Genomic DNA, 23,866 nt, shown 5'->3' with positions numbered 1-23,866 from the left:
TTTCATTTATTAATCTCAATACATCTACAATGTATATGGGTATAAGGATACTGTCAGTTCTGTCTATTAAAAATCCATCTTCCCCCTACTCATTTGAAATGTAATCTTTATTGTATTCTAAGTGACTGAACCTGGGTTTCTTTCTGGACTATGTTCTGCTTCACATCTTTCTCATAAGTAGGACTACATTAATTTAAACTCATAACTTTATACCATGCTTTATGACCTGGTAAATTCTCACACCATGCCCATTACTCTCCTTTATGATTTCCCTGAATATTTTTGCTGATTTCTTTTTCCAGATGAAGCTTAGTGTCCGCTTGTTTAGTTAAAAATAAAAATAAAATCTTTTGTTATTTTCATGGAGGTCATTTTAAAACATAGATTGATTCAGAGAGTATTAACATGTTCATTGGGCTTCCTGGGTAGCTCACCTGGTAAAGGATCTGCCTGCAATGCAGGAGACCTCAGTTCGATTCCTGGGTCAGGAAGTTCCCCTGGAGAAGGAATAGACTACTCACTCCAGTATTCTTAGGCTTCCCTGGTGGCTCAGAAGGTAAAGAATCTGTCCGCAATGCACGAGACCTGGGTTCAATCCCTGGGTAGGGAAGATCCCCTGGAGGAGGGCATGGCAACCCACTCCAGTATTCTTGCCTAGAGAATCCCTATGGACAGAGGAGCCTAACAGGCTACAGTCCATGGGGTCACAAAGAGTCGGACACAACTGAGCGACTAAGCACGGCACATTCATTATGTTTTGTCTTCCAATCGAAGAACATGCTGTTTCTTATGTTCAAACGTCCTTTTGGAGCTCTCTGTGGCATTCAGGAATTTTCCACACATCTTTTAAAGTTTATTTCTATGTATTTTTCATTTTTGTTATTGCTATCGTAGCTGAAGCATTTCTTATATCTTCTTACTGGTTGCTGTAGATTTGAAGGTTATAGCTATTGTACATGTTAAGTTTGCAACCAATCACTTACTGAATTGTATTAAGTCTTTTAGTTGTGAAGTTTTTAAATTTATTATTACTTATTTATTGGGCTGTGCTGGGTCTTAGTTGTGATATGTGGGATCTTTAATTGCAGTATGTGGGATCTATTTCCCTGACCAGGGATAGAAGCCAGGCCCCCTGCATTGAGATCAAAGAGTCTTAACCTCTGGACCACTAGGGTAGTCTGGTTGAGTTATTTTTTAAATGAAGTTTTCAACTTTTAAGGAAAAAAAGTACTTTATATTTTATAACATCCTGGGTAGATGGTTATTTAAACATTCAATGAATTAATAGGTGTAAGGTGCTTAAAGTAGCATTGGGCACCTCTTCAGAGCTAATAGCAACAGTGGGAATACTGCCTTGACTTGAAAAAAAGGGTTTTATCTCATTTAATCCTTCCAACGACCCCATGAGGTTAGAGAACAGATTATTTCCATTTCCAGATAAAGAATCTGAAGATCAGATACACTATGTGATCTGTCAAAGGTCATCTGGCAAGGGAGTGTGGGATTGAAACTTGAGTTTATCTGACTGTATACATCTCACCATCTTGGAGGAAGAGAACATGGCAAGTCCTTTTGTCATGCGAAAGGTCAAATCACTCATCCTACAGGTGAGTTTTGATTTGTGTTCTGGATGTTTGTGCAGGAGTGTGTTTAGTTGGGGTACCCACCTTGCTGGATAAGGGCCCTATGGAGTCAGATGCCCCAGGGCCAGCATTGCAGGGCACTGAGTCCCAGTAAACAGAAGGTTGGGCTGTCTTTGGAGTTGGGCAGTGGGGCCTGGTCTGCCCTTGAGAGGTGCCTCTTATTCCTGTGAAGAGCTGTCCATTCCTCTCTTCCAGCACCACAAGGACAACCTCAAGATGCTGATATCAGGTGAGGGTGGTGGTGATGAACCAAGTGGTCTGGGCTCACCTAAGTCACACCTGGGGACAATGAGGTGGCTGCTGCTGCTACTGCTGCTAAGTCGCTTCAGTCGTATCCGACTCTGTGCGACCCCATAGACGGCAGCCCACCAGGCTCTGCCGTCCCTGGGATTCTCCAGGCAAGAACACTGGAGTGGGTTACCATTTCCTTCTCCAATGCATGAAAGTGAAAAGTGAGAGTGAAATCGCTCAGTCATGTCAGACTCTCAGTGACCCCATGGACTTCAGCCCACCAGGCTCCTCCGTCCAGGGAATTTTCCAGGCAAGAGTTCTGGAGTGGGTTGCCACTGCCTTCTCCAAATGAGGTGGCAGGTACAGGAAAATATCTGGAGGCCCCCTCTGGTCCTCCTGAACCTCTGACTTCTTGTTGTCTCTCTCTCTCTCTCTCTCCTGGCATTCCCCAACTTGCTCACCACTGGGGTTCTCTCAGACATAGAAGTGAGGCTTCCATTTTGCAGCCTGGGGAGTTAAGGTTAAGAACAGAGACTCTCAGCTGCTGCAGGGTAGAACTTGTGTACAGAAATTGTTGTCTCCTCTCTGGGAGCAGAGATGTTTCTGAGGGACTCTGGGGTTGTCATCTCCCATTTAAGTCTAAATAGGAAGTCATCACTATAATGTCACTATCATACTCTAAAACTTTCAGTGACTCCCTTTTACTTTCTGACATAATTAGAGGCATTTTAGTCTAGCACGTCAGGCCTCCACATTAGCAAATCCAACTTGCTTTCTAGCTTTATCTCTCATTTGTCCCCTAAACCCACAACTACTAAATGGCCTGCCTGTCTATATCCAGACCTAGGTCTGTGAGGCTGGGGACATGGTAAATTCCTTCACAAGCTTGTCCTTGATTGCTTTCTATTTCTTCAGAGTGAACCTCTAACTCCAGAGAAGAAGCTCAATAGACTGGTTACATCTATCCTTTCATTTGAAAATGATAATTCTATTAGTGAAACTCAAACTTACGTTAGCTCCTTTAGCAGAATTTCACGTTGCTGCTTCATATTTATAGCTTAAATTAAAATTCCAGTTATTTTTCATATGAATTCTGATAGAACTTAGAAGGATGGATTTTGAGAAGAAACATAAAACAGAAATGTAATAGGGAATAAAATCATCTGTGCTGTTTTTACAAAGATTCTTACATGAATCATATATATATATGTGAATCACATATATATATATATATGGCACATGCCTGCATAGAGAAAACTGGGGAGAAGAGATAGAATCTTGTTCTCTTCTCCAAGCAACAGAATACTCAGAGCAAAACCTGAACTGAACACAAACCCCTAGGTGCTAGCAAAGTCCCTTTTTCAGTGCTTCAGGAAGCATTTGCTTCCTGTTACAGACCTAAGATGAAGTTCAGCATTGTCTTCTCCTATCTGGGGCTGCTTTGGGGCTTTTGTTAGGCTCTGGCCGAGGCAGAGGAACATTGTTTAGCTCCTAACACCTTCCAAGTTGTCCTTGACCTACTGTATAAAGCCTGCCTCTGAATTCAGCCACAGACTACTGAGGTTAGCACAGTCCCTGACACAGACTAGCTCTCCCCAAATAGATGTAGTTGGATTTGAAGTCCAGATCACTGCCTGTAGACAGGAGCAGGTGGGCTCAGAGCTGTATGAAGGGCTGCCGTCCTCCAAGGTTGGCACCAGGTGAGCCAGGAGAGAAGGAACAGCTGCCTGCAAGCCCAGGGAAGCCCCTTCCCCATTCAAGTTCTTGCTGCTTTCTCCTTAACACATGACTCATTTGGACAGATGACCTCCTAGATGGCCTGATTTGCATGGCATAGTTCCAGGTGCTGTTCCATCTGCATGGGACCCCAGGACAAAGATCTCTGTCCTGAAGCCCCCCTTCCAAGCCCCTGGCCCAGCTCCTCACTATGTATCATCACCACCACCACCATCATCCTTATCACCACCACCATCGTCACCACCACCACCATCGTCATCACCACAGCAACAGTTACATGTACAGAGTCTTTAATGTACACCAGGCTGCTGTTAGAAAGGTATTACTTGGGGGAAAAAAAACTCAATTATTCTCCCCATTGTGCAGATGAGAACAATTGGCCCTAAGGGTTCCTCAGTTCAGTTCAGTCACTCAGTCGTGTCCAACTCTTTGCGACCCTATGGACTGCAGCACTCCAGGTTTCCCTGTCCATCACCAACTCCCAGAGCTTACTCAAACTCATGTCCATAGAGCCGGTGACACCATCCAACCATCTCATCCTCTGTTGTCCCCTTATCTTCCTGCCTTCTATCTTTCCCAGCATCAGGGTCTTCTCCAGTGAGTCAGTTCTTTGCATCAGGTGGCCAAAATATTGGAATTTCAGCTTCAGCATCAGTCCTTCCAATGAATATCCAGTCTGATTTCCTTTAGGATGGTCTGGTTGGATCTCCTTGCGGTCCAAGGTACTCTCAAGAGTCTTCTCCAACACCACAATTCTAAACCATCAATTCTTCAGCATTCAGCTTTGTTTTTAGTCCAACTCTCACATCCATACATGACTACTGGAAAAACCATAGCTTTGACTAGATGGACCTTTGTCAGTAAAGTAATGTTTCTGCTTTTTAATATGCTGTCTAGGTTGGTCATAACTTTTCTTCCAAGGAGCAAGTGTCTTTTAACTTCATGGCTGCAGTTACCATCTGCAGTAATTTTGGAGCCCAAGAAAATAAAGTCTGCCACTGTTTTCACTGTTTCCCCATCTATTTGCCATGAATTGATAGGACCGGATGCCATGATCTTAGTTTTCTGAATGTTGGGCTTTAAGCCAACTTTTTCACTCTCCTCTTTCACTTTCATCAAGAGGCTTTTTAGTTCTTCTTCGCTTTCTGCCAGAAGGGTGGTGTCATCTGCATATCTGAGGTTATTGATATTTCTCCCAGAAATCTTGATTCCAGCTTGTGCTTCATCCAGCGCAGCATTTCTCATGATGTACTCTGCATATAAGTTAAATGAGCAGGGTGACAATACACAGCCTTGATGTACTCCTTTCCCGATTTGGAACCAGTCTGTTGTTCCATGTCCAGTTCTAATTATTGCTTCTTGACCTGCATACAGATTTCTCAGGAGGCAGGTCAGGTGGTCTGGTATTTCCATCTCGTGAAGAATTTTCCAGTTTATTGTGATCCACACAGTCAAAGGCTCTGGCATAGTCAATAAAGCAGATGTTTTTCTGGAACTCTCTTTCTTTTTCGATGATCCAACAGATGTTGGCAATTTGATGTCTCGTTCCTCTGCCTTTTGTAAATCCAGCTTGAACATCTGGAATTTCACGGTTCACGTACTGTTGAAACCTGGCTTGGAGAATTTTGAGCATTACTTTACTAGTGTGTGAGATAAGTGCGATTATGTGGTAGTTTGATGATTCTTTGGCATTGGAATGAAAACTGACATTTTCTAGTCCTGTGGCCACTGCTGAGTTTTCCAAATTTGCTGGCATATTGAGTGCAACACTTTAACAGCATCATCTTTTACGATTTGAAATAGCTCAACTAGAATTCCATCACCCCTACTAGCTGTGTTGGTAGTGATGCTTCCTAAGGACCACTTGACTTCGCATTCCAGGATGTCTGGCTCTAGGTGAGTGACCACACCATCATGGTTATCTGGGTCATGAAGATCTCTTTTGTATAGTTCTTCTGTGTATTCTGGACTTCCCTGGCAGCTCAGACAGTAAAGCGTCTGCCTACAATGTGGGAGACCTGGCTTCGATCCCTGGGTTGGGAAGATCCTGTGGAGAAGGAAATGGCAACCCACTCCAGTATTCTTGCCTGGAAAATCCCATGGACAGAGGAGCCTAGTAGGCTACAGTCCATGGGGTGGCAAAGAGTCAGATACGACTGAGCTACTTCACTTTCACTTTCTGTGTATTCTTGCCACCTCTTCTTAATATCTTCTGTTTCTGTTAGGCCCATACCATTTCTGTCCTTAATTGTGCCCATCTTTGCATAAAATGTTCCCTTAGTATCTTTTTTTAAAGAGATCTCTAGTTTTTCCCATTCTATTGTTTTCCTCTATTCCTTTGCATTAATCACTGAGGAAGGCTTTCTCATCTCTCCTTGCTATTCTTTGGAACTCTGTGTTCAATTGTGTTTCTCCTTTGCCTTTTGCATCTTTTCTTTATCAGCTATTTGTAAGGCCTCCTCTGACAACCATTTTGCCTTTTTGCATTTCTTTTGCTTGGGGATGGTCTTGATCACTGCCTTCTGTACCATCTCATGAACCTCTGTTCATAGTTCTTCAGGCACTCTGTCAGATCTAATCCCTTGAATTTATCTGTCACTTCCACTGTATAATTGTAAGGGATTTGATTTAGGTCATACTTGAATGGTCTAGTGGTTTTCCCTACTTTCTTCAATTTAAGTCTGAATTTGGCAAAAAGGAGTTTATGATCTGAGCCACAGTCAGCTCCCAGTCTTGTTTTTGCTGACTGTAGAGAGCTTCTCCATCTTTGGCTGCAAAGAATGGAATCAAGCTGATTTTGGTATTGACCATCTGGTGATGTCCATGTGTAGAGTCTTCTCTTGTGTTGTTGGAAGAGGGTTCCTAGGTTAGTCAAAATGGGGTGAATTATAAACATTGGCACCTCTACTGCAGGGGCTAATTTTTTCAGCTCAGATTTCGTTCTCCTGTGATAGACATTGTCCTCTCACCTCCTGACTTCTGTCTTCTTTCTTGACCCTCTTGCTCCTCCTACCCCTTAGAAGTAAGCAATGCCCTGCACCCCTCAAATTCTGTCTGATTGACTGCCTTTTATGTACTTCCTCTGCCAACTTTTCCTCCACTTAATGACCCCTTTTATGCTTATGACTCCCCAGTTGCATCTCTACCCTCTTTTCTGGACTTTATGCTCATATTTCAAACCACACCTTACCTTTTCAGCAAATCTTTATGGAGCGTCTACTCTGTGTTGAAGGTGATCTCTGCTGCGTGGAGCTTACACCCCAGCCACGGAGATTGTGCCTCAGCCCCAGTCACACCAGCAGGTCCTCAGTCACAAGCATGATGAGTCACAAGCCCACGAAGAAGAAGCTGTGTCCACCTGGGAGATGCACTGGACTCTTCTCTAGGTCAGGAGAGGCTCGTGAGGAAGTAGGGTTTAAGTGAACTCTGTGGGGGAGTAGGTGGAGAACGGGGGAACAGGAGGAGACTTAGTGGCTTTGGGCAGAGAGGGCATAAGGCCTGGAGGCTGAGTCAGGAAAGAGTGGGTGAGCAGGAGAGCTGAGAAGGTTGTGTAGATAGTGGGCTGCAGAGAAGGCCGTGGGGAGAAGGGTGTGAAATAAGGCTGGAGATGATGAGGGGCCTTGAAGGACCTGTTAAAGATGTGGGCAAGAGTCTGCAGGCTGGAGATGAGGGTGAGCATATCTGTGCTTCTAAAAGATCATGCTTACTGCTGCGTGGAGAAAAAGGGATGGGACTGAAGTCAGAGTCAGGTGAGAGTGAGAGTTCATGTGGCCAGTGATTATTGCCTGGCCTAGGGTTGTAGCAGCAGAATTAAAGAAAACTGGCCAGATCCTAGAGGTATTTAGGAGAAAAAAATCTCCAGGATTTAGGGAAAGATTTTGTGAGGGAGTGAGAAAGCAGGGGAAGGTCTCAAAGATCCCCAACAATGAAACCGTGTCTCTTACATCAGCCTGCACTGGCAAGCAGGTTCTTTACCACTAGTGTCACCTGGGAAATCTGCTTCATTCCCAGTATGGCTTAAATCTGTTATCTCATGACTTTCTTCCCCAATGCTCCTTCAGTCTGCTCCTGTTTCTAGATTCTTTATTGTGGTTAGTAACAATACAATCACTCAATAATACCACTGCTAAGCTGCTAAGTCGCTTCAGTCGTGTCCGATCCTGTGTGACCCAATGGACAGCAGCCCACGAGGCTCCCCCGTCCCTGGGATTCTCCAGGCAAGAACACTGGAGTGGGTTGCCATTTCCTTCTCCAATGCATGAAAGTGAAAAGTGAAAGTGAAGTCGCTCATACCACTAATAACTGTAATTTATTAAGCACATGTGATACCAGATATTTTAAAAGAATAATCTTCTCTGATCACCATAACAACTTTATGGGGTATGTGTTATTCATTTTACAGATGGGGAAACTGAGGCTCAGAAAGGTTATGTAACTTCTTCAAGGTTTCTCGTAAATGGCAGTCATGATGAAAATGTCGGTTTGTATGACTCCAAATTCCTTATCCTTACCCCTCCCCATACCACCTTCAAGTTCTCTGCCTTACAACCACCCCTCTCAGACTCTTTCCTTCCCTCTCCCACACCAGGTCAGTCATCACAGGTTTACCTTCTCCAGGGTCTGGGTTCCTTGGCCAGGGGCTTCAAGAGGCTGCTCCCAGGCAGACCCCTCCCTCTCCTGGTCCACTCTGCCTACGTCTGCCATCAGAGGCCCCAGAACCACGCATTGACGCGGGGCCGTGCGTCAAGCCTCCTGTATCACTTGCTACTGCCTGCCATGCCCCTCCACCCACTATGCACGGCTGGCTGTATCCACCAGAGTGGAAGCTCCAGAAGGGCAGGGATCATTATCTGTCTTGTTCTCTGTCTTATCCTCAGGGCCTAGAATGGAGTCAGGCAAACAGCAGGCTAACACTAATTAGTGGTTGAGTGAAGAGATAAATGTCTATCAGAAGATAATTTATGGGGGACTCAAGTTTCCACAGGTCTCAGGGGTAGAGGCACTGATGGCTTTTTGTTCCAGATCATCTTTTTTGAGGAGGTTCACACAGCAAACAGCCTTGAAAGGTAGAGATAGTGTCTCCCCCAGTGGAGGGCAGTTTTGTTTGTCCTCCAGTATAATAAATATAAGGTCTCCCTTGGGGGCAAAGTTGGCAGATTCACAGCCGATTGTAAAAGACTGGGGAGTCTTCACATTAGATGCAAGGGTAAAATCTCAGAACCTTCAGAATTCATGACAATGGTCCTTCTGCCTTTCAGTAGAACAACTGATACAGCCTGCACCTCCCATCACTCCCAGACACCTGCCTCTAGTGCCAACGTCCCCTTAGTGTCCTCTAGAGCTGAGTTAATTCATCCAGGCTGCCCACACAGCCTTCCAAGTCCCCGAGGGATGGCTCCCACCTCCCTAACTGCACCTGCTCTCAGCCCACCCCTGCTCCATATCAGGCAGTCATCCCAACTGCACACCTTCTCCATTCCCTTGCATCTTTGCCCTTATCATGCTGTCCCCTCCACAAGGCTCATCCTTACCCCTTTCCACTGAAACCCTGTCACTGCTTGTGTTCAGGATCCTGTCTCATCTCCTCCATAAGTCCTCACTTTACTACTCTTGTAGGGTTCTCCCATCCTTCTGTCTTGAATTACGGGTTCCTAGGTAAACCCTACTCTGCCTCTCCCAGAGGTTCCACGCCCTCATCTCCCAGAGCAGTGATCTTCGCACCTTCTGCAGCCTCCGCCATACATAGGAGCTCAGGAGATGAGTAATGTCTTGAGGAGTTGAACCACACACGGAAGGATCTTGAGGAGTGGTAAGGTGGAAGGACAGTGGAGTGGGGAATTGAGGAGAAGAGAGTGAACAAAAGCATGGAGGTGGAAGTGGCCAGGGCAGGGGAATAACCAGGTTTGGTTGGTGCTGAGTTCATACCAGACAGCCGAAAGAGATGGGCCTGGAAAGATGAAGGAAGTGAGGCCCAGGCTCAGGAGGGCCGTGGCCATGGGGGGTCCCATTCCTTTTTAGGGCAGAATCTGGTACTGCTTCTCCAGGGTCTGAGTTCCTTGGCCGGGGGCTTCAAGAGGCTGCTCCCAGGCAGACCCCTCCCTCTCCTGGCCCACTCCGCCTATGTCTGCCATCAGAGGCCCCAGAACCTCGCACTGACGCGGGGCCGCGCGTGAGTCAAGCCTGCGTCACGGCGCCCCGCCGTCAGGGTGGCCTTTCGCAAAGCGAGGGAACAGTGCGCGCAGCGCTGCGCTCCGCCCCGCTCCGTTCCGCTCCGCAGAGCCGGCGCGGCCCGAGTGCAGGGAGGGTGGCACTGGGCTCTGGCGCCTGCAGCCTCACGCGCTCCCTCCGCAGCTGTACCTGGGTTTCCGGACCGCTCCCCCGAGGCCCGAGCACGCCGCGGGCGGGAGACCGGGCGGGACCAGCGGCGAGGGAGGGAGCAGAGCGATCAGAGTCGCGTGCGCCCGTGCGCGGCTCCGGGTCTCCTCCCAGCCCCGGCTGGGGCCCGTCGCCGCCACACTCGGACTGCTCGTGGGAGGGGCTGTGAGCCCGCCACCCGTCGGGGACCGAAGCTGCTCGGTCCGAGTGCAGGAGCCGAGACCGCGCTACGACCCACGCGGGACAGGTGAGTCGCCGGCCGCGCCCCGCCTGGCTTTATGGGACCAGCCGCCGCAACTTCAGCTGTTCCGGCCCCACCCCAGCCCGGGAGGCCTAAGGACTGAGGTGCGAGGCGGCGCTGCCCGGGTATCCGCCTGGCTGTGCAAGGGCCCCAGCCACTTGATCCGCCGTTGCCTGGCGACGGAACCTTGGGGCCCGCGCTCCTCCGGCGCTTCGCGGGTGCTCTGCGCCCAGCTCACGGGTTGGACACCCGGCTTCACCTTCCCGGGCTCAGGAGGGCCGAAGAACTCCAGAGGTAATCAGGCAGAGCTGCAGAGGCAAGCGCACGCGGAGGACCGGGGAGGAGGCCCGGCAAGAACCGCTGCCTAGAGCTGCGCGCCTTAGGGTGCAGTTCTCCCCGGGAGTCTCCTGCGCGGCTGGGGACCCCAGCCCCAGCCACTCGGCTTCAGGCCCATGACCTTGACAGTAACATTGGCAAGAGAAGCAGAGCGCTCGCGCCTGAGATAAATATTTAATTCCCAGTCTTGGGGCTAGTCCTGGCTGAACTCGAAGCCAGATAGCGGAGAGCCCGTGCTCCCTCCAGGGAAGCGCGTCTGGGAACGGAATGGCGGAAATGCGGACGTAGGTGCTCGAGGTGCAAGTCTGGAGGGGGCGCCGCCTCGGGAGCGAGGCCACTGTCACGTTTATGCCTGTGCACACCGTGCTCTCCAGCGATGCGCGATGCTTGTAGTGCTCCAGGGAGGATCGCTCCCTCAGGGGCGCGGCCTCCTGCTCTTTCCTTTTAAGGCTCAAACAGCCCCGTCAGGGCTGCAAGTGTTCAGAAATCCCGAGGCCATTCACCTTACGGAATCCAGTCGCTGTCAAGGAGAGTTTAAAAAAATTTTTTTCCCTTTCCTCTTTCGTTCTTTGAGAAAATTTTTATCGGACCGTTTAGATGAAGAAATTTCTAGCCGGAGCTACCTTTGGGGCAATTCAACTGTGAACACGAGGCAGCTGGGTTTGGGTTGGGGAGATAGGTCAGGGGTGTAGAGAAGGAAGCTTGTTTTGAGTGCACTGCCCCTGTTAATGGGAACTTTCAGGAACTAAAAAATCCTGAAATGCTCCCTCTGCCGCAATTCAACCAAAACTTTAGTTACGCTGTATTGGACTGATGTCTGAAGAACAAGGTCAGAGTGAGTGGAGGTTAACAGAGGGCTTCTTGTGTCTCATGCTGTGCTTGCATTATCGCATGATCGGCTGAGGTGGACCTGGGCAGGAAGAGCTTTGAGGTCATACCTGCTTGTCCTTGGCCGTGGCCCATCCATGGGGACCATCAGAGGCTCAGCTCCTCTGCTGGCTTTTTCTCTAATGGAGCAGCTGTGGCTAAGTAGGTGGTGAATTTCAGCAAATCCTTGCAGCTCAGCCTGGAGGGTGACTCAGTGCAGAAGGCAGATTGTGCCCACCAGCCTGATTGGAGTGTGTTTGGCCTGAGTCACATGTAGAGTTGTGTGTCAGCTATTTGTGAGTTGAATGGAAGCTCTTTACTGGGACTTGTGAGTGACAAGGACCTGAGCTTCCAGTGTTTTGACATCATTGACCAAAGGTGAGCAAGTCTCCAGAGTGAGCTAAGCAGAGATCTGGCTACTGGGCAAGTGTCCTGGAGCTGTGAGCCCATGGGAAAGGTGAGCAGGACTGGGTTGGGAGAGGGGAGATTGGAGGAGAGGGTTGGGGTGTCGGGGGAGGAAGCCCTATGATTTCAGTGAGAACTGGGCCCAGTGCTCTGCCATGTGCCAGTGTGGGGTGACCTTGGGCAAGTCCCTTACCTCCCAAGGCTCAATCTCCTCCACTGTAGAGCAGGGATGCCAGTAGTACCTTTTCTGCAGGCTTATTTTTAAGCCCAGTGCTAGACACCTAGCAGATGCTCATTAAATGTTAGTTCCGCATCCCTTTCCTCATGGATCTTAATCAGAAGTGAGTCTTTCTCTTCTTGTCCTTGTTTCTTGGTGTGAGAGGGAGTGTGGAGACAAATGAAAGTGGCAGGGCTTTCCATGTGGTTGAGAAGGACCTATAGTGCAGCTTCAAACTGACCTATTTCCAACCCTCAAGGGTTCCCTGGGAGATCTTGAGTGGAGAAGCCTGAGTAAGAGCAGGGCTGTGGGATGTGGAGTCGGGTGGGGGGGTGGGTAGGGGGTGGGCAGATCTGTGCTGGGGCCTCTGGGTGCTGAGCTAAGATATGTGCACCTCAAGAGCAAAGAAAATAAGGGGACCCCCCCAGGACATCAAGAAAGAAGCCATGCTGACTCAGGGAACTCTAGTCTGCGACTGGAAATGTATGTATGTGAGTGAGTGTGTGTGCGTGCGTGTGTGCGTGTGTGTGTGTGTGTGTGTGCATGCACACGTGTGTGCATGCTCATGAGAGTGAGTGGTACATGCACCCTGGAATCACTGCCCTCCCAGTTGGATCTGGGAGCAAATTCCAAGGATGATATAATAAATACAGAGAGGAGAGGAATCCTAAGAAGCAAGTTCTTTCTGTCTGTGCAGCTTCCTTTTCCTCATGCTCCTTCCTGTCCAGATTTGCTGCAGCAGGACGATGCATCATTAATCCCTTCAAAGCTGCTAAGATAAGCAACAGAACATTTTAAAAGGAAGATGGATTTTGGTTTTTTCCTAAACCAGGTCTGAGTTATTGCTCACTCTCAGGCTGGGCTGCAAGAAATCCTTATAACAAAATTTCTGGATGGGGAATTTCACCAGGATGGGGGAAAATTCTGTTATTATAGATTCCTCTTACATCAGCCTTCCTTAGTCTGGTATCCCCTTTGACTTCCAGAGGTCAGAAGCACAGTACAACGGGTAGCTCTGTAGTAGTACATGCCCTGTGATCGCAGGTGGGATGGTCATCTGTGGGGAAATGCCTGTTTGGCCTGCTTTTAGGAGGGCTGGGTGCTGGGTGCTTAGCATACAATGATAGTATCTAAGTTTTTATTGAGGCTTCTGCGCTGTGCTAAATGCTTCATTCATATACTATCTCATTTAACCTTCTTTACAGTCCCAGAAGGCATATTATTGCTCTCAGCAGTTGACAAATGTGGGACTTGAATTCAGAGAGGTTAAATAATTTGCTCAAGGTCACACGGTAGTGGGTGGCAACCTGAGAATTTGCACTCAGGTCTGTTAGATTCCAGACTTCATGTTCTTGATGTCTATGTGATGTGAATCCATAATAAGTTCTTAATAAATTTTTGCTGACGACATAGGTATTTACCCAAACGAGGTTGTCTAAACCTGTGAGTTTGTTTCTTTAAGCTGTTGCTCTGAGAAGAGGGACATGAGCCTCCACTAATGGGAAACTGGTAAAGAATGAGCATACCCCAGTTTCTAAGGGGGAATACAGTATGTGGTCCCAGGTTGGTTGGAATCCAAAAGAACATCGCAGGCTCCATCTTGATGCTTTACTGTCCTGTCCATCTTTCTCTTCCTGATCTCTACCACCCCAACCTCATTCCTATAAAGTCTGTCCCAGTCTGGGGTTGTTTCTAGGAGCAGTGAAGGAAGAGTCAGAGCAAATGTGAGGATGCCTGAGGATTTTTGCTTCTGCAGTACCAAGGGCAGCCAGTCACTGGTGGGCTATGATGTGTCAGGTTTCTCTGCTGGAGAGTGTGTGCCAGGGACCTGCAGCAGTTTCTGGTGAGGTCCCAGACCCCAGAGCTAAACTGCTAACCCTCCAAGGTCATTGGCAGCAGTGGCGGCAAGGGCTGCCCAGGGGGATGCTGCTTGCTTCCTGGTCCCGCCCCATGGAGCCTGTGCTCCTCACCCTTGGGGCTCCACCACGTGCGTCCTTGACTATTCTGGGAAACTTGGTCTCTGATTCCTTCTGCTTCTCCATCTCTTCTCTCTCTGAGAAATCACCTGGAAGAATAGGTCCCTATTCTCCTAGCCTGCCTTGCATCTTTGAGCCCGCTTTGTTCATGGTGGGGAAGTTTCTGAAAGTGAGAGTGGATTGTTGAAAGATAAGCACCCCCAGGGGACAAAGAGGTCTTCTCGGAAGCCCTTGCTCCATAGACAGCCATTTTGAGGAGATACAGTCTTTGGGTAATTCTCTCTCCCATCCCCCATCCCCCGTGAGTAATTTTAAAAATTAAGATATGGTCCATCTCTGGATAAATTCAGTTATTAAAAAATATAGTTAGATATTCACTGTGCACAGAAAACTCACATGTGAAAACGTGAACTCAGCTGTAAGATGCATTACTGTGCCAAATTATTCTCATGTTTAAAACCAGGTATGTTTTGTTAGAGAACAATTCTGTGTCAGATGAGGCTTGGGCAGCCTGGGTCCCCAACTTGGGAGCTGAGACTGAAAATGCTTTTGCTCTGAGGCCACTTGTGGAGTGAGGATGGGGCAAGCGTGGGGCCAGAGGAAGTAACACCCCAGCTTCCAGGCCTGGAAGTCATCGAATCTACTGCATCTGACCCAGTGAGTTGCCACTCTGTCTTCCACAGCCTACTCACAGTTCATTTGAAGATAAGTTTCCTTTTGCTGTATTCCATCATTTCTAATTATGGGTTTAATTGGAACTTCTGTTGGATTCTGTGAACCACTAATTTGCCACCTATTATTTCACTTGCAAATAGAATCTATTGGTCCACACCCCAAATTCCTGCTGGCTGCATTTTCTCTTTAATTATAAGACTTCTGGGCTCCTGTTTTAAATCCAACTCCAGGCCAGCAGTGCTCTTTGATAAAGCTGCCATTCAGGGGATGTGAACAGTCATCTGATGGGATGGCTCCAGCAGGTGCTACCAGGTGAGTGCTCAGGGAGGACATGGATCTCCTCTTGCTGGGGGTCTACAGGGAGGAGAGCATGCTCCTGTAATGGGCAGCGAGCGCTGGCTTTCAGAATGGCCCGATGGGTGCTGTCCACGGTCCTGGCACACCTCTGAGACAACCTGCCTGCTAGTAGTTTGGGGACTCCTTTAGAACCACTGGAAGGAATCTCCTTGACCAGTCCCCCAATTTGCATTATGCTTTTAGCTTTGGGAATGGATCTGGCCAAGTGAGAAAGCTCCTGAACTCCAGGCGGAATGATGGTAGATGGACTTGTTCCATTGTTGACTTGCTGAATGAGATTCACACGTGTCGCTTTGCAGTGTGGCACAGTGCATTGGAGAACTTCCTAACCAGGGCCCCAGATGGGTGGCCCAGAGATAATGACACCTTCATCCCCTGGAATAGCCTTGAATGGCCTAGGATGGAGAAGCCTGCTGCATTTACCCAGTGTGCCATGGCAGTATTCTCCTCTCTGTGCGTCATCATGTGTGGAAGATTGGAAAGCACCAAAGTATGGAAGAGTACGGACTACTGAGTGAGGTGGACCACAGCTTGGATTCTGTCTCTCCGTTTCATGGCTGGGTAATCTAGTGCACGGTAGTAGTCTAGTGTACGGTAGTTATCTTCCCTCAGCTTAGGCTTCTTCATCTGTAAAATGAGCATTCCATCTTACCCCAAGTTGGGGATAAATAACATACGGAAGGACAGTAGGTCTTCAAACGTGTGCTTCCTCCATTGTGATCTCAGGTGGCTGGCGACTTGCTCCTGATGGGGGTGCCTTTCAGCCCACCCCTCCACAAAGCCTTGCTGAAGGCTGCTGGGGAAAGAGACTCAAATGTTTCTGGTCCTCAGGAAAGAGGCATCATGTTGGGACAGTAATTAAGAGTTTCTGATCACTATTCTTTCAAGTGCTCTTCGGCAGTCTGGTGGGTAATTTAGGTAATTGGACACCCGTGATTCCTTCTGTCTCTCTCTGGAACAAGAGGAAATAGTGGCTGTAAGAAAATCCAGGTCAGAGGATTAAGGCAGAGGTTGTAAGGACCCATCTGTTGCCACTGTGGGCCTCCCACAAATAAGAAAAGCAGGGAATCAGGCTTTTGCTTGTCACTCCTGGAATTTTTTCTTTTCACAACTGACTTAAAAAATAATTTTTTTTTTTCCTACATCAGGACAGTCTCATGGGTCTTCTGTTCGGGGCCTGTGTACGTTTCAGTACCCTGGGTCCTCTGTTTTCCTCTCTTTAAAACCTCAACCTTATCCAACAGCCTGGCCCAGGTCACCACCATCTCTAACCTACCTACTTTTTCTTTTTAAAATTTATTTAGTTGACGTACAAGGCTGTGTTAATTTCTGCTGTATAGCAATGTGATTCAATTATACATATGTATACATACTTTTTCATATTCTTTTCCATTATGGTTTATCACAGGTTACTGAGTATAGTTCCCTGTGCTGTACAGTAGAACCTTGTCATTTATGCATCCTATACGTAATAGTTTGCATCTGCTAATCCCAAACTCCTAATCCATGTGCTTTTTAACTTGTACTCTATCCATCCCTTTAAAAACAGTTTTCTGTTCGAGGGAAGACCCAAACTCCTTTCCACGGCTGATGGGTCCTGCTTGCTCAGGCTGCCAGCTATTCTCCTGTCTCAGCATATCCTACTCTACCCTGGCTTAGGATGCTCTAAGCACAGGGCCTGTGTGGCTCCTGCTTTGGGACCTTTGCACTTTCTGCTCCCCCTGCCATGATTGCTTCCCCAGGACATCCTGGCTTACGCTCTCACATTATCAGGTCTTTAGCAGAGTTGCTTTCCAATACCCCCTATACATTATAGCATCCCTACCTCACTCTATCCCCTGTATATATTTATTTGATATCACTATTGTTATAGTTTATGCCTATATATACGATATTCCCTGGTAACTCAGCTGGTAAAGAATCTACCTGCAATGCAGGGGACACCGGTTCGATTCCTGGGTTGAAGAGCTGCCGGAGAAGGGATAGACTACCCACTCCAGTATTCTTGGGCTTCCCTGTTGGCTTGGCTGGTAAAGAATCCACCTGCAATGCGGGAAACCTGGGTTCAATCCCTGGGTTGGGAAGATCCCCTGGAGGAGGACATGGCAACGCACTCCAATATTCTGACCTGGAGAATTCCATGGACTGTATAGTCCATGGGGTTGCAAAGAGTTGGATACGACTGAGCGACTTTCACTTTCCACTTTCATGTGATATTAATTATTATTATATGTGATTTTTATTTGTCCTCTAAATCCTCCAGAGCAGGGACATTGTTTTCTCCGTTCTCTGCTGTACTAGGACAGGGCTTGATGCTCAGTTACTGTTCAGTAAATATCTGTTGAAGGAAATAAAGGACAGGAAAGAGGGAAAGAGAGAGGGAAAATATAGAGAAGTTTTAAAATCCCATATTTCATTAGTATCTCTAGTTCATCAGAGTCTCTGGGCTCCATTCTCCTTCAGTTCAAGAGAGAAGTGGAAATATGCTGGAGCTCCAAACACCTGCATCCCCCACTAGCCCCACATGTCCTCAGGTAACCATGCTTGTTCCATGCTGGTTCCTGGACATTGCAGGCGCATGGATGAATGGGCGTCTTCCTAGTTTAGCCCATCTCCCCCATGTTCTCATGTGGAGCAGCAGCTGATGGGGTTTATGGTGTGCTCCCTATTTCATTTTATCCTCATGACAATCCCACGAGGTCAGAGCCTCATCCCCATCTTTTCAGGTCCAGAAGCTGAAACCAAAAGAGGTATAAACCCTCCCAAAGACTCATGACTCGCAAGTGGCTACAGGACTCAGGCCCAGGTTTCCCTGACTCCAAACCCATGATCCTCCTGGGACAGTGTGGTGGCTGAGAGATTCTGCAGTCACCTTATGTTGGTGGTTGGGACTCTGGGCCTCCACTTTTTGACTGTGTGCTATATTTCATCAATCCCAAGATGTGTAATTTTGCACAGTGTCACATCTTAAAATCAGAATGTGCAGTCAACAATGTCTCAGATGGGCTGTTGGTCAAGTGGAGTGACCTAGTTGGGTGAAAACCTCCCACGGACCCTTTCTGGTAAGTTCAAGAAAGTACCAACACCAAAAAGTCTTAAGTTCAATGAAATACAAGTAATGTATCCCCTCTGAGCCTCTACTTCTTCATCTGTAAAATGGGGATAAGAGTGGCACCAGCCTCATACAGCTTTTGGTGGGGTTAAAGGAAATAATGTCTGTTCAATACAATGGCTGCTATGGATAGTCAGCCCTCAAGAAGGATAGCCTATGTGCTGCTGGTCTTTTAAAAACTATTTATTTATTTATATGGTTGCACTGGGTTTTAGCTGTGGCAGTCAGGGTCATTAGTTGTGGCATATGGGATCTAGTTCCCTGACCAGGGATCCAACCTGGGCCCCCTGCATTGGGAGCATGGAGTCTCAGCCACTGGGATCATCAGAGGAGTCCCTGTGTTACTGTTGAAGTTGCCGTTATCACCACAGTCCACTTTGCCCTCAGCACCTAAATTCTAGTGCAAGGCTCAGGTGGCTGTGGGGGCAGCCTTGGTGCTGCTCTTGCTTTCACACTCACTGGGCATGCATTCCCCCTCACATGACTTGGTAGAACTGAACCAAAAGCTTTTGTTGGCACTGGCCTCTCCCATATTTTCCAGTGCCAGTTCCTCCCCCCGTGGACCATCTGCCCCTTTTCCTGCTTTCCTTCCTCCTTGACTAAGAAAACAAAATATCAACTGCAGAGAACATGCTCAGTAAATGCAACAGGAAGGTGAGACGAGATGTAGAAGATTCCACTGGCTCCTTTGACCGTGTGTTAGCCTCTGGAAGGCTCCATGCCAAGACCATGCCCATCCAGTGATTACTTCTCTGTGGTGTGGATGAATCCTGCCTGCAAACTGGAGACAAGGAGGCACAGATAATGGCTCCTATATGAAAGGCAAAATGTCTTTGAGCAATGGCCAGACTTCTTAGTTTATGTTAGTTTCAAACAGATGCTTGGGGCATCACATGCTCCTGGGATCAGAGTATCATGTCAGAAGATGGGAAAATTTGAAGCTGAGAAATAACATCAGATTCTAGAAAATTTGAGGAGTTCAAAATACATCAATTCCTTGATTCACTCACTCACTTCATTCATATCATATTTATTGAGCACATGTAATAGTTGGTCACTAGAATTTGGCCTTGGGGAAGCAAAGATGCGGTCAGTTAGGATAAGGACTGGGGACCACAGCACAAAGCTTGAAGATCTGTGAAATGGAGTCAGAAGTGGCCGTTCTGTTGACTCGATGTTTCAAGAAGCTTTTCTTTCTCTTTCTCCTTCTATCCATGTGATAACCAGATGCAGTTGGTAGGTAAGAGCTGTTCCCTATTTTCCAGATGAGTCAGGGCTAGAAATCTGTCTTCCAAGGCCTAGGGTCCTCCCCACATGTGCTGTAGGGCTGCGCCAGATTACAGCCCCTGGCTGGGCAGACGACTTCTGGTAGGTTTACCATGTCTCTGCTCAGAGCTGTTAGCTTTTTGCCGTCACATCTTTGTTTCAAAGGAGAAGGGCAAAGTTCCGATTTAACATAGGAAGCAGGGAAGCAGGTTGTTCTTGGAGGGTGGGCAGGCAGAGACCTCGGAGCATCTGTGAATATCATGTCCTGTCCTGTGTGCCAGGCCCTGCTGGGTGTGGGGCAATGGGGAGGGGCACAGAGCTGATCCATCTTGGGTCCTGCCCTCAGGGAGCCTTGTGGTTCGAAAAGGAATCAGTCCTTAAATAACTAGCTATACTAGAAAGCCAGATGGTAAAAGTAGCAAATAGTCTTACAAGAAGTGTGCTGAGGAAGGGAGAGAAAGGGATGTTCTTTCTCACTGGACAGTTGTAGAAGGCATCACGTCATTGGCTGGGCCTTGAGCTGGACGTTCAAAGACTAGAAGATTGAGGACGCAGAGGACAAAGAGTGGTAGGTGGGCCGGGGAGGAGGAGGGAGCCAGGGCCAGGGAGGTGGAAGGGGGCCTGCAGGAGGAGCTGCCACGGCGATGCGATGGCAGTGGGCGTGGGGAGACATGGTATCTCCTCCAAAGGCCTGGAGGAGCTGTGAGCTGGGCACCTGGTGCTGGCCTTCCACGGAGAGCATGAGGCTGGGGGAGGACAGATCTGAACCCACTGGCGGGACTTTGCGATGTGGGGATGGAGGGTGGAGGAGGGAGAGGCCAGGAATGTGCTGGCGTCTGGCTGTGCCTCCTGGGCGAGAAAACCCAAGATGAGCGGCCACCCCAGGCCAGGGCCTGCCAGGAGCAGTTTGTATCAGCTGACTGCCAGAGGTTCCAATAAGATAGTTAAAAATAATTCAGAGGACAACTTGGGTCTGTTAACAGTCTGATCTGTATTGGGCTCAGTGGAAGCCCAGAGGCTCTGAGGTAATTAGAAAAAGTGTGTGGGCCACCACGGCTTGTCACCTGGAAATCAGGAAGTGGTTAAGTTCCCTGAGAGGAAGGGACCTGACCTCACTTTCTTCTCACCACTGCTTAGTCCTGAGTTGGACTTGGCTGTATGGCCCAGGGAGCTGGGCGTTCTCCACTGCTCTTCTCTTCTGGGGTCCCACGGCTTCCCTGTGCTGTGGTGGTGGTTTAGTAGCCAAGTCATGTCCAACTCTTTGTGATCCCATGGACTGCAGTCCGCCAGGCTTCTCTGTTCATGGGACTTTTCAGGCAAGGATACTGGAGTGGAATACATTTCCTTCTACAGGGGATCTTCCCGACCCAGGGATCTAACCCGGGTCTCCTGTGTTGCAGGTGGATTCTTTACCGCTGAGCCACCGGGAAGCCCTGTGATAGAGGTTTGCATTTACAGACTTGTAACACTCTCTCCAGAGTACCCACCCACCCAAGGCAGCAACAGTGAGCACCCCAGGGCTTCAGTGAAGTCAGTCCTCGGGGTCTGTGGTCCCCTTGGCTCCTCTTTCCCCAAGATAGCAGCTTGTCCACTCAGTTCATCTGGGAGGCTCACGTGGAAACTGACTCCTTTGAGTTTGTCCTTTAAGTTACCAGATACCACCTTACTGACCTCAGGAGGCAGGTGCTCAGAGGGTCCCCCTTCCCTGGCTCCTGTGGGGTGGAGAAGCCCCTGGCTTGGCCTTGGTTGCAGGGTGAGCAGTCACCCCCTGCCCCCCACCCCGGGGGTAATTACTGAGTGAGTGCTGTGCTTGAAAGGTTGTTGTGGAGCCATCATCCCTCTGGCCCCGAGATATTTTTACCTGTCTGCCTCCTAGTCACACCATTTTTTTCTCTTTTTAAGAAGATTCACAGTTCACTCGCCCATCCTGCTTCTCTCACATGCGCTATTCTGAGCTGTAAGCTGCATCTGTTGCTAAGTGACAGATCTGGCAACCGAGGGCTTTCTCGGCATTCGAGCCTCTCTGCATTGTGTTTTAAGTAGTTGAGGCATCCTTCCGGAGTGTACCATGGCACTGCATCCTCTGATGTGCCTCTTGGGAAAGCACCTTTACAACCCACCTCATTTACTGCGGGGGCGGTAATCTGAGAACAGAGGGCTGGTGGTCAAAGCATCACCACAGCGCCCCAAGTGAGCTCGCATCCGGAAGAGGGTGGCCTGACAGACAAGCGCAAGGACTTGCAGTGTGTGGTGCCTGGGGCAGGTCACACCTTGCTCACATGCATGTGCGGGAGGAGCACTCCCCGGATATATGCAGAGCTGAAAGGGCCTCAGAGATCATCCAGACCTGCCCGTTGCACACACAGGGAAAGCAAGGTCCAGAGAGGTCAGGTTGATGGTGCCACTTTGCATAGTTGTCTGGTGGTTGGTCAAGCAAGGCCAGCACCAAATGGGCCTCCCCTTGGCTGGATCACCTCTGGCTCCACGGCAGCAAAGGCAGGGCAGAGAGGAATCTACCTCCCTGGACCGTCTCTGATTCTGGCGCTTGTCCCCGGCCGAGCTTCAAGGTCGCTGGGTACACGTTGGATTCCCGGGCCCTGGGCTGAAAGCTCACCTTTTCCAGCACGGGGTCTCCAGGCTTCAGGGAACTGGAGGGCAGGTTCTTTGAAGTCACTGCTGCTGCTTCCCCTTTAGACATGGAGAGAGCCCAGGAGTGAGGAGACGTGGGTGCTGACAGCTGTGTGATGGTGGCCATGCCCTGTCCCACCTAGGGGCACAGCTGTTCACTGCACTTCTCGGGTCAGGCTGTGAATCCAGTGAGATGATAAGAAGAGGTGACATCTGTGAGCACTTGCTGGGGGCTGGGCCCACTCCTGAGACCTGTCCTCCCCTTGACATTACCGGGTGGCCATGCTCTGTTCACTGGCACTGAGGGAATCAGCTCAGTGAGGGGAAGAACCCGGCCAGGCTGGTGGCTGGTGAAGAGGGAAGCTGAGATTCGAACCCAGGCAGTTTGGCTTTGGAGCAGAATCACCACCTCATACTGGGCCCATGGACTGTGTAAAGCATGTTTTTAAATGATTTCAAACTATCCCAAATATGAGCTATAGTTCTATTCATAATATTGCCAGGCTTTACTGTGAGGCCATGCTTTTTTTTTTTTAAAATCAGTAATAACATTGCTGATCTTCAGGCCTGGGGCCTGGCCCCGTATGGCCCTTACCTGCTTCCCTTTGACCCCGGGGCCAGGTGGGTGGGCCTGGACCTCGCAGGGTCCACCAGCTTCAGGGTGCTCTCTGCGCTGGTGGTGCCTCACAACGCTCTCCGCTCTCTATCCCACTCCACCCGCAAACTCATTTTGGCTTTTCCTGAGGATAAACAGGGCATTTATGTAATGAAATATAAATAGGGGGACTTACATATTTTTAAATGAATAAAGACAAACAAGACCAGAATTCCAGATTGCGGCCTCCACCCTCGGGGTCCTTCCTAGTGCCAAGCCCTGTGCCAGGCACTCTGCGTACATCTGCTCGTGGAATCCTCACACAGCCCTCCCTGGGAGGCAGGAGCTGTCATCAGATAGAAGCTTTTCACCCAGCAAGGGCCCGACACTCGCATAATTCAAGCGAGGTGGCTGCCCACCTCTCTCAGGGCACCAGCCAGTGTCTTTACGGTTGGCGGAGCGGGTCGTGGAGGGGTGGAGGTGAGAGGTGGGGGAGGTGTGGGCTGGAGGGCAGGGGCTTTGAAGTCACACAGGCACTTCATTCGCTCACTCAGGCACTTGACATACATTTCCTGAGTGCCTCTGCCCCAGTGTCGCCTCCTCAGGGATGCCTCTCCAGATCCTAACATTGCAGCCCTCCGGCTTGCCAGCGACCTCACTCTCCATCCCATGATATTTGTCATTATAGTAAAAATCACCACTGGTTATTTTGTATGTTTATTTCTTTGAGTGTCTGGCCTGTCTGCCAGAAATAGAACTTCCACAAGGGGAAGCTCTGGATTCTTTTGTTTGCTGCCGTATCCCTCACACTTAGAGCCTGCTACAGAGAAAGTCAAAGTGTTAGTTGGTCGGTTATGTCCAACTCTTTGCGACCCCATAGACTGTAGCCCGCCAGACTCCCCTGTCCATGGAATTTTCCAGGCAAGGATACTGGAGTGGGTAGCCATTCCCTTCTCCAGGGGATCTTTCCAACCCAGGGATCGAACTCAGGTCTCCCGCATTGCAGGTAGATTCTTCGCTGTTTAAGCCACCAGAAGAAGGCACTTAGTAAATATTTGTAAACTCAGTGAAATGAGTGAGTGAGTGAATGAATGAATGAAATGGGCTCTCAAATCCAGGCCTTTCTGACTTCAAAGCCCTCAAAGAAGATACTGTCTTCTTCCTGTGTTCCACCCCCTGCTGGGTCTGACCCAGTGGCTTTGGGC

At 48.9% G+C, this 23,866-nt stretch overlaps 1 protein-coding gene across 3 annotated transcripts in view; it reads left to right on the top strand.

Moving 5' to 3' along the window:
* Positions 1-9,800: 9,800 nt before the first annotated feature.
* Positions 9,801-23,866, top strand: part of SLC6A17 (solute carrier family 6 member 17) — a 55,535-nt gene continuing 41,469 nt past the window's right edge. The window contains exon 1 of one of the 3 annotated variants that reach the window (XM_024985253.2): positions 9,801-10,233. The gene's annotated coding sequence lies outside the window, so the exon portion shown is untranslated. Of the gene's footprint in view, positions 10,234-10,386; positions 10,522-11,799; positions 11,888-23,866 lie in introns of those variants that run through there. The other 2 variants (XM_024985254.2, XM_024985257.2) reach the window with 2 other exon arrangements.

This window comes from Bos taurus, chromosome 3, assembly GCF_002263795.3.
Source record: "Bos taurus isolate L1 Dominette 01449 registration number 42190680 breed Hereford chromosome 3, ARS-UCD2.0, whole genome shotgun sequence".
Classification (NCBI taxonomy): Eukaryota; Metazoa; Chordata; class Mammalia; order Artiodactyla; family Bovidae; genus Bos; species Bos taurus.
The sequence above is the reverse complement of the archived record's forward strand: the minus strand, read 5'-3'. Positions and strand labels throughout refer to the sequence as shown.